Here is a 9,502-nt window from a genome sequence, read left to right as displayed (position 1 = left end):
TCTTTTGGGCTGCTAGAACGAAGGAGAAATTCAGGTATTTTATATTTATGTAATTTACTTTCATTTGGTTTTCTTTTAGGATTTGCCAGAAAAATTCGTTGTATTGGTTATCTGAGGAGAGCCAGGAAAACTCAGAAGAAGGGTTTTTTTTTTTTGTAATTGTGTAAGCCCACAGAAAAAGACACAATTGTGAAGGTTTTTAAGTGAACCTAGGAAAACCTATTTTTGATAGTGAACACTAATATCCCCTGTGTGAGGATATTAAGAGTGGAGTAGCTGTGTGGCTGTTGTTGAACAGTTGGTGTACACACAGGCGAACCACTATAATCCCTTGTGCTTTGTGGTTGTGTGGTTTATATTTCATATCTTTAATTATTCATGTGTGGGATGGATATGTGAATGTGAATGTTGTAATCATTTCATTTCAAGCTCAGTAGTGAATGTTGTAATAGTTAAGATTTATATTTCTGCAATTTATCTCTTACTATTACTTTATTAGTTTGAGCTTCAGTTTCTCTATTTGTTCTAGAAATAAATTTATCCTACCATAAACTTTGGTTTTTGGTGTAAGGTTGTCTTTAAAACAATTTTTGTTTCTATTTCTCTATTTCAGGCTGCTTTCCATTCCTATACTGTGATTGGTGTATAGTGTTATCTATTCTTTGTTTCATATTCCGCAGTATTTATTTTTAATTTGGCATAGTCCTATTCACCCCCCCCCCCCCCCCCCTCTAGGACATATAGCTTAGCCATTTCAGATAGTAACTTATTTTTCATTATGTATAAATTAAGTGTTATAGTTTTCTTACTCAAGAAATGGGATGAGTGCGCCGCTGTTAAATAGAACATATCAATGTGCTTGTGTAAATGCAACTTTATCTAGTACATAATCCTCAGGCTTCCCTAATGCATGACCTATTCATGGGAAAATAGCGGATTCTTTTATAACAGTGTTATCATAGTCGTCATTTCGTATTGGTCAGTTGAACCTTGTCTCCACATTATACAAGTACCTCAAGCAGAAAGTTAAGCATTCTTCCACTAAGTACCCTTTTACAATTGAACTGTCGAGCCGACTTTTTTTATGTACATATGACTTCAATGTGAGTAGCTACCTATGATTATCAATATTAAGAAGTTTAGAAATATATGGTCGATTAACGCAACTAGAACAACATGATAAATAAAATTAATTTATAAACATTAACACACACCTCTCAATGGGGTCTATCCATAGGTATTGTACCGGGCCTGTTATTTTGGCCTCGCCCACAAAATTAATGGGAAAATACACCATAATATCAAAAAAAAGCCAGCGAAAAAATCTTTTCTAGATGACAAAGTGTTACCGCAATTTGAGATTCTAGTCAATCAAAATCTTTTACTTGGCCAACTTTCGAATACAATTCCCTAAAGAAATTGTACAATTCAAGCAAAACTGAGCTCACGCACTCAAGTAATGTTGTTCGTATCGCTACCAGAAGTAATTGTTGCATCATAACATGATAGTCATAGCTCTTAAGCCTTGAAATTTTATGCTTTTTGAGATGCACACATCATAAAATTTTGGTTGAATAACCATATAGAACTTTCACTCGCTTCAAAACTTTGCAAAAATCATCTTTCTCACTCGATGACATAGTAAAGCATGTAGGTGGAAAATATGTTTTGTTCGATGAAAGTTACTTTGGGTGCAATGTTTGTCTTATACCCATATCTTGCATATCGAGACGTGCCTTTAAACTGTCTTTCATTTTCCCTTTAATGTTGAACAGTGTCCTGAGCACATTATCACACACATTTTTTCAATATGCATCACATCTAGATTGTGCCACAATAAATTATGCTCCCAATATGGAAAATAAAAAAGATACTCTGCTTCTTCCAGTTATATCGATCTTTCGCACTCTCCTCTCATCTTCTCTTATGCCCATAATTGCCATGAGTCTTCTTCCCAAATGTGACATTAATTTTTTGTAACTGATCCAACACATTAGACTCTGATAGCAAAGTTGGTGCCTCACTAAATTATTTTGTACCATCAAAAGATCTGCTTTTACTTCTAAATCTACAATCAAGTTCCAAGAATCAACGATGACCCATATAACAAAACTTTTGACCATGCTTCAAGTATTTAGACGAAGTGTCCTTATTACAACAAGGACAAGCAAGGCATCCTTTAGTGCTCCATCCAGACAAGTTCGCATATGCAAGAAAGTCACTGATAGCCCACAATAATGCTATACGCATTCAAAATATTTTATTGCTTGCGGCATCATAAGTGTCTATACCAACATCCCACAATTCCTTCAACTCATCTATTAAAGGTTACAAATACACGTCAATATCATTATCAGGTCTAGAAGGATGAGGAATAAGCAAGGACATCATGAAATAAGATTGCTTCATGCACATCTATGGTGGTAAGTTATATGGTATCAGAATAACCGGTCATGTGCTATGAGCAATACTCATTGTTTTGAATGGATTGAAATCGTTAGTTGCTAACCCAAGTCTAACATTGTGACTATTCGATGAAAATGTCGGATGGTAGTGGTCAAAAGTTTTCCAAGCCGGAGAGTTAGCTGAATGCCTTAACATTCCATCTTTGGTGTGACACTCATAATGCCATTTCATAGAGGACATTGTTTTAGATGACATATACAACCTCTGAAGCCTTGGTTTCAAACGAAAATGGGGTAATATTTTGGCTGGAATTTTTCTCTCTTTGGCGGTCGAAGAAGTCGTCTCGTCCTCTGATTGATGTTCAAATGTTTTTCATATGGAAGCACCACATATACCACCTGATTGCTCATCGGCAGCCTCCTTCCAATACAACATATAGTCATTGGGACAAGCATCAATTTTATTTAATTTTAGGTCCAAGTCCCCAATATTCTTCTTGGTTTCATAAAAAGACCTTAGTAAGGTTCCACCTTCGGGAAGTGCACCCTTCATCAATTCACCTAACATCGTGAATGACTTGTCGCTCCATCCACCAAGACTCTTTATGTGATATAGTTGAATAACGAAAAAGAGCTTACTAAACTTCTTGCAGCCTGGGTACAATTCCTTATCGATGTCTTTTAGTAATTTGAAAATTTGTGGTGCTTTAGTATTAAGCCCCTGTGTAGGTCTATATGCTACATCACTCTCTTTATCATCCGGGCCCAAAAAATCGAATGCATCGTGTAACAATTCTTGCATATCATTTGGATCCATATTAGGCATAGAAGAAGACATGGTTTTTCCATGGAAACGCCAATGAGTATAACTCGTATTAAATCCGTCACACACAATATGATCATATGCTTCTTGTCGAGATACCCAGAAGTTGTTATTGTATTCTTACATAGACATAGGATCCTCCTTCTATTACTTGTATTTGTAAATGCAAAGTCTAGGAATTCCGTAGCTCCACTTAAGTATGCATTGCTTACCTTAAATCATTCAATGCAATTGGAGGACATATCAAACAATGCATCTTAACCATTGGACCACAACAACTGGAAGGAGAAGTTACTGAGATACCTTGACAAATGAATCCAACTCTTATCCATCACTATGTTCCTTAGCTACTTCGACAAGTTAGTTGAAATACAACGTGAGCCCGACAAAGCTTCCTAGGAGAGATAAACTAAAATGAGTATAAGAGAAATTTAAGGAAGAGTACTAAAGAGACAAATTATAATGAAACAAGCGCCATTATTGCTCACCCCACAAGCGACGATAATTTAGGCATCTAATTGAATCCTTAATGGTATCTCTAACTAACTAACTAAATCAGTCACCCATCCAAGACTAGATAGATTGTAATACTTTCATGTTCCCATTTAAATGCCCAAACTGAAATTCTATTAGCATCTCTTAATGTCTCTTTGGATACGTTGATCTTGCATTTGATTCCTATGTCAAGTATCCACATAATGTGAGGATATTTGACATTAGAAATAAATATAAGAAACGTAACCAGAAAGAAAAGGATAGATACAACGCAAAACTATCATGTGCATTTAAATCAGGAAACTGAAAGCATTCTAATCTATTAAATCTTGAATTGTCCAAATGAGGGATAATTTGAGAATTTTTATGCCTCCAAAAGCACACTATATCAATACATGGCCACATAAAAATTCTCAAATGGGCAAATGATTGTCCTATACTTAAACAATTACATAATCAATCGCAATTAATATTCATCATCTAGCTAAATAATAACAAAATGAATTTTAAACTAAAGAAACAAATTTTGTTTTGATAAATTAACCTAGTAATATCTACAACATACTAGTAACATACGAGCAATATTGGGGCACCATACCATAGGCTGCAAGAATATCATGTCCCCTTAAAAAATAAATCCTTTGAGGATAACATGTATATATATATATATATATAGTTGTTTATTGTCATTCTCAATCGCAAGTATCATTCATCATCCAACTAACTATTAAGATCATTTATAAAAATAAAAGATATCCAACCGACTCTGCATAATAATTTGCAACTTAACTTGTTGGGAACCGTCATCCACTGTAATATCTTACGACAGAGTTGGTTATGAGAAATTGCAAGTTGGCCCTCTAGAAAAGCATATAAATGAAGTAATAAAAATATAAATTAAGATCAATTATTTTTTGAAGAGATTGATGAATAATACCTGACATTTTTCTTGATTTTCTTAATGGAACAAACTTTGCACCAATTACTAACACAATTGGAAGGCCGAATATAAAACCCCTAGCCTCAACTCCTATAAGCATACCAAATTCAATATTAAATCCATTAAATTAAGTGCCTTCATAGGTATAACCATTAAATAAGACTGCCAAATAAAAATAAACAACACTGCGTTTCTCTTTTAAACTCAACGGGCAGATTTGGTAGTTCCACGCTAAGACCCTTGGGTCGACGTGAAAGTGGGCTCCAAAGGGGCTACTGCTCAGAGAAAACAGGTAAAGGTGTTACCTCTTCTACCATACAGGCTGTTGTTCTAAAGAAATTTATTGAATTTTATTTAAACTTATGTTAATTAGTTCTATTTTATAAATGCATAGGGAAGATAAAACATGGATCAAACACTTGTGTAAAACTCACAGCATTACATTTTACTTGTGATTGGATATTGCCAACTGTCAAATCTCTATAATAGTTGAGAATCACTGCAAGACATGGATTGGTGGAAGTGTGTTTAAGTGGCATAGTTTCATGGGCCATAGCATGATGTATGTGTTATATCCACTGTTATCCATCTTACATGATCATTTTATGGAATGCGACAAAACGAGGCAGATCCAAAGCAAAAAATGGATCATATCACAACTAGCAGTGGGGATTAAATGCTAGCATATACCCTGTAGGCAGACAGCCCAATGATCACAACTACAACCCCAGCTGTTTAATGGAATAAAAAATAGTTGGTATTCAATAACAAAATATGAATAGCCAAAAAAAAAAAACAAGACATGGTACATAAGGGATAAGATTAGAATATCTACACATTTCTAAAGGTTCAAAGTTCTGATAGATAATACCACTGAACAACAACGACAATGAAAATGAAGCTATTTATAAGGAAATTATGTAGGTAAATGCTAATGGTTTAGGGCTTAAGACTCATAATGCAATGACATGTTAGGAAATTCAACAGCAGTTTAGCACGACAAGTGCAACCCAAGATAGATTTATACACAGTTTGGGTTTATCTGATTCCAAAACAAGGCATTAATAGGAATTCTTTACCTACCAAGAACCAACAACGATAATAAATTAACTAATGTGGAAAGAATAAGCTCCATTAGGAATTTATAATATGAACTCGAATAATGTCAATCTTAAGAACATGTTAACTATAATTATACCATACTTTGCAAGATTCTTACATTATTTTGTAAAGGAAAATTAACCTGCAAATTCTGATAGTATAATGTCAATCTCAAGATCATGTTAACTATAATTATGTTTCATATATCAAGGTCAGTTTTTCTGGAAGATAATTATGTTTCATATATCATGGTCAGTTTTTCTGAAAGATAATTATGTTTCATATATCAAGGTCAATATCATCCCAAAGCATTTTCAAGAATGCTCATAATTTCAACAGATTAAGGGCCAGATTGGACCAAGGTTTGAAAGAATAATGATGAACTATAATAAGGGCTAGTTTGGTAGATGCCGATTTTTAGTTAGTAACAATTATATATTAGAGATCACGACCTCTAATAGATAATTCCATTTTATTTAATCATAATTAGAGCTTTGTTAAGCCCACATGTGTGTACAATAATGCTAATGCACAGGCCACCACATGTGCCGACTTGACACATTCATACGAGATCTAATCCATTAATCAAAGTAACACTATTAAGATGCTTTCCTACAAGAATTAGGCGAGTCCAATTACCAGATGTAGCATAGCCATTTGCTCATTGGGTGGACATGAGCCAAACAAAAATAGGAATTTTGTGATTTTGCACCTGTTGGTTTCCACCTTTTGTGATTTTGCACCTGTCACAACAGTGTACTGAATTTGATTTAATAACAATTTTCTTAATAGAAATAAAATGCATTTAATAACATTTACTCAAACTATCTATGACTCCTTTAAAGGATATAATTCATAAAGCAACTTCATTTCTTACATATCATGAAAGTTATGGTGGCCTGCATAACACCTTGTTCAACTAAAGATATCACCAAATGAGGGATACAAATGAGTCAACTACCAAACCATGAGTGTGTGTGTGTGTGTGTGAGAGAGAGAGAGAGAGAGAGAGAGAGAGAGAGCAATTATTATTATTTTTATTTTTTTTGCTTGTAATAGAATTTGGTGGTCACAGTTTCCATCTATCTCTATAAAGTGAGAACCATTTACCTCCTCCATCAACACCAAGAGCAACGGGACTGCCCTACAGAGACCACTGCAGCAGAACCACTAGAAGAACCTCAGACAGCCCTACAGAGACCACTACAGCATAACCACTAGAAGAACCTCAGACAGCCCTACAGAGACCACTGCAGCAGAACCACTAAAAGAACCTCAGACAGCCCTGCAAAGACCACTGCAATAGAACCACTAAAAGAACCTGAGAAAACATAACATGATCAGGAATACAGATGTATAGATTGATTTATAGACATTACATAGTTAAGAATAAACTAACAAACTCATCTGAATGGCCAAGTACTGGAACCAACTTATTTTAGTTAGCAACTTATATGATTTTTTACGGGTGTTTGTGTGAAGAGAATACAATATGTTAGGATTCTGCAGATAAGGTGCCCAATACAAATTGTACTAGATAATGGTCTGAGAAATTGTTCATTTTGTTACAGCACAGCTAGGAGATAGGCCTTGCATTGGCTAATTTTGATGTCAACCCAATGGGTCTCATTGCAGACTAAAGATGGAGTAAAAAAAAAAAGAAAAACCTCCAGATTGAACATTGTACCCATCCAATTATTGGCTTTTCTTAGTTCAATGCAGGTTGTTGCGGTATTATTTACTGTCTAGTTAAAAGCCATGAAGGGTTGATGTCACCTTGGAGGTGTTTGGAGCAGTCCATTTTTGTTAGGCTTCACGACACCAAGACACTTTGGATGTTTAAATCTTGGCTCCACCTTTGTAGACACTTCTAGGGCCCTTAGATCATATAGTTCTCATTTGATATTTTTCTTAAAAAAATGACTTTGCTGCTTGGTGCAGACAATGTTTTATGTGATGCCATTATGAAATGTAAAACCAAATAGTTCTTGTTGATTAGAGTGGCTTGCTTACCCATGCTTGTCAACATAAGAACATCTAAGATGATGTTTGGCACCACTCGTACACGAGGGAGTGCCACCAGTCTGTTTGAGCGCCAGTAGTGTTGCCTAAAACAGAACTAGTTTCAAGTGGTAAAAGGAAATATATTTAAGATGGAACATTTTTTCTTCAAGCAATATGCTATATAAAGTAGAGTTCAGAGTTCTACTTATAAAGTCCTAATAATGTCTAGTGATCACAAAGAAAACAATTCCCATTTGCCCACAGAATTGCCATTCAACTCAACTCAAACTTGCAATAAAAAATGCATCTGCATATATACTTGAAAATGCATGTACTTCAAAAGAAGACCACATGGAAAACGTCCTACATATCCATTGGCAGGTTCCCCTTAATATCCCCGTTGGAACTCAGATGCAGAACCCCCTCATTCGATGGAAAAATGACCAGTGTTAGGCCGGGGGGGCTTAAAAGAGGAATGATCCATGGGCCACATCAGACCAATGATCCAGATCACCAAACCATGATCCACAATACATGATAATAGCACTCAAGAAAACAAATAGCTTCCTTAGAAAGCAACTCTGTTTGATTATATTGACAAACCAAACCTACATCTTATACATCTTTTGGAGATGACACTAAAAAAAAAAAAGGATTGATAAAAGTGAGTCCAAAAACAAACAGCAACATAGAAATCTTTACCAAATGGTCCTATTAATGCAATTTCAGATAATATGAGTAAGAAATAGCTAAAATTACCTTATGACTAGATGTGGTCTTAGATAATCTGCTAATTGCTGGAGAGAAAACCCAATATCTGCATCGAAAATCTATTATAGCTTGAGAGAAAAATCCAAATCCGTTTTAGAAAAATCAAGAGTGAAAAACCTAGATCTGGTCTATAAAAGATAGAGAGAGAGAGAGAGAGAGAGAGAGAGACCCTAGAGGAGCAGAGGTGGATTGAGAAAGGGGAAACAAAGAGAGATGATCAATTGAGAGAGGGAAAAAGGGAAATAGAGAGAGAAGGTCGATTGAGAAAGGGATAGTAGAGGTGGAGATGGCGATGGCTGTCGCTCCATCTAGGGGGGGGGGGAGAGAGAGAGAGAGAGAGAGAGAGAGAGAGAGAGAGAGAGAGCACGACGAGGGTGGTGAGAGGGAAAGAGTTGGGAGAGGGGAGAAAATTAGGGTTAGGGATTTTTAGTAGTGTATTTACATGAGATGGTTATCCAATGCCTGATTTTAGTTAGCACCGGAAAACTAGCCCCCAAAGTGTCGGCTCTACCTGCTTTTGTTGTAGTGAGAAAAGTCGATCAACATGGATTTGTTGTTGTGTGAAAAGCACCTTACCTATAAAGATATACAAGCACTGAGGTGATAAGAACCTTTATTATCTTCAATTGGTATCCCAACAGTTTCAACTAGTCTATTATCCTCCAACTTGATCAGTATCTGCAAATTCTAACCATAACAATGTGCATCAGTTTCCACAGTCTTAATGCACTCTAGTCCCAATTCTTGGGATGCCATTGAAATGTGATCAGTGGATGAAATGGCCACAATTGTCCATTTGTTCAAAAAACAAAAGAACGAAATAAGTCCACCATGAGATTCCAATTGAAAGACTCAAATCAACTCTACCAGATTAATTTTAGAATGATAGAAGGACAAACACAAGGTGGATACATCCAAATTCTGAGAAAAGAGGAAGTTCAATAACCTAAAACCTCAACATTA

At 35.5% G+C, this 9,502-nt stretch overlaps 2 long non-coding RNA genes across 2 annotated transcripts; both read right to left on the bottom strand.

The window, feature by feature from the left end:
* Nucleotides 1–3,326: 3,326 nt before the first annotated feature.
* On the bottom strand, nt 3,327–5,394 carry LOC131233522 (uncharacterized). Its single transcript, XR_009165266.1, has 3 exons — nt 4,661–5,394; nt 3,532–3,623; nt 3,327–3,440 (listed from the first exon to the last, which is right to left on the bottom strand). It is a non-coding gene; the product is annotated as an uncharacterized LOC131233522 (long non-coding RNA).
* Nucleotides 5,395–6,437: 1,043 nt separating this feature from the next.
* LOC131233974 (uncharacterized) lies at nt 6,438–7,204 on the bottom strand. The gene is made up of 3 exons (XR_009165436.1): nt 7,086–7,204; nt 6,875–6,944; nt 6,438–6,507 (listed from the first exon to the last, which is right to left on the bottom strand). It is a non-coding gene; the product is annotated as an uncharacterized LOC131233974 (long non-coding RNA).
* Nucleotides 7,205–9,502: the final 2,298 nt, after the last annotated feature.

This window comes from Magnolia sinica, chromosome 18 (genome assembly GCF_029962835.1).
Source record: "Magnolia sinica isolate HGM2019 chromosome 18, MsV1, whole genome shotgun sequence".
Classification (NCBI taxonomy): domain Eukaryota; kingdom Viridiplantae; phylum Streptophyta; class Magnoliopsida; order Magnoliales; family Magnoliaceae; genus Magnolia; species Magnolia sinica.
Note: the sequence above shows the minus strand (reverse complement) of the source record. Positions and strands in the feature narration are given on the sequence as shown.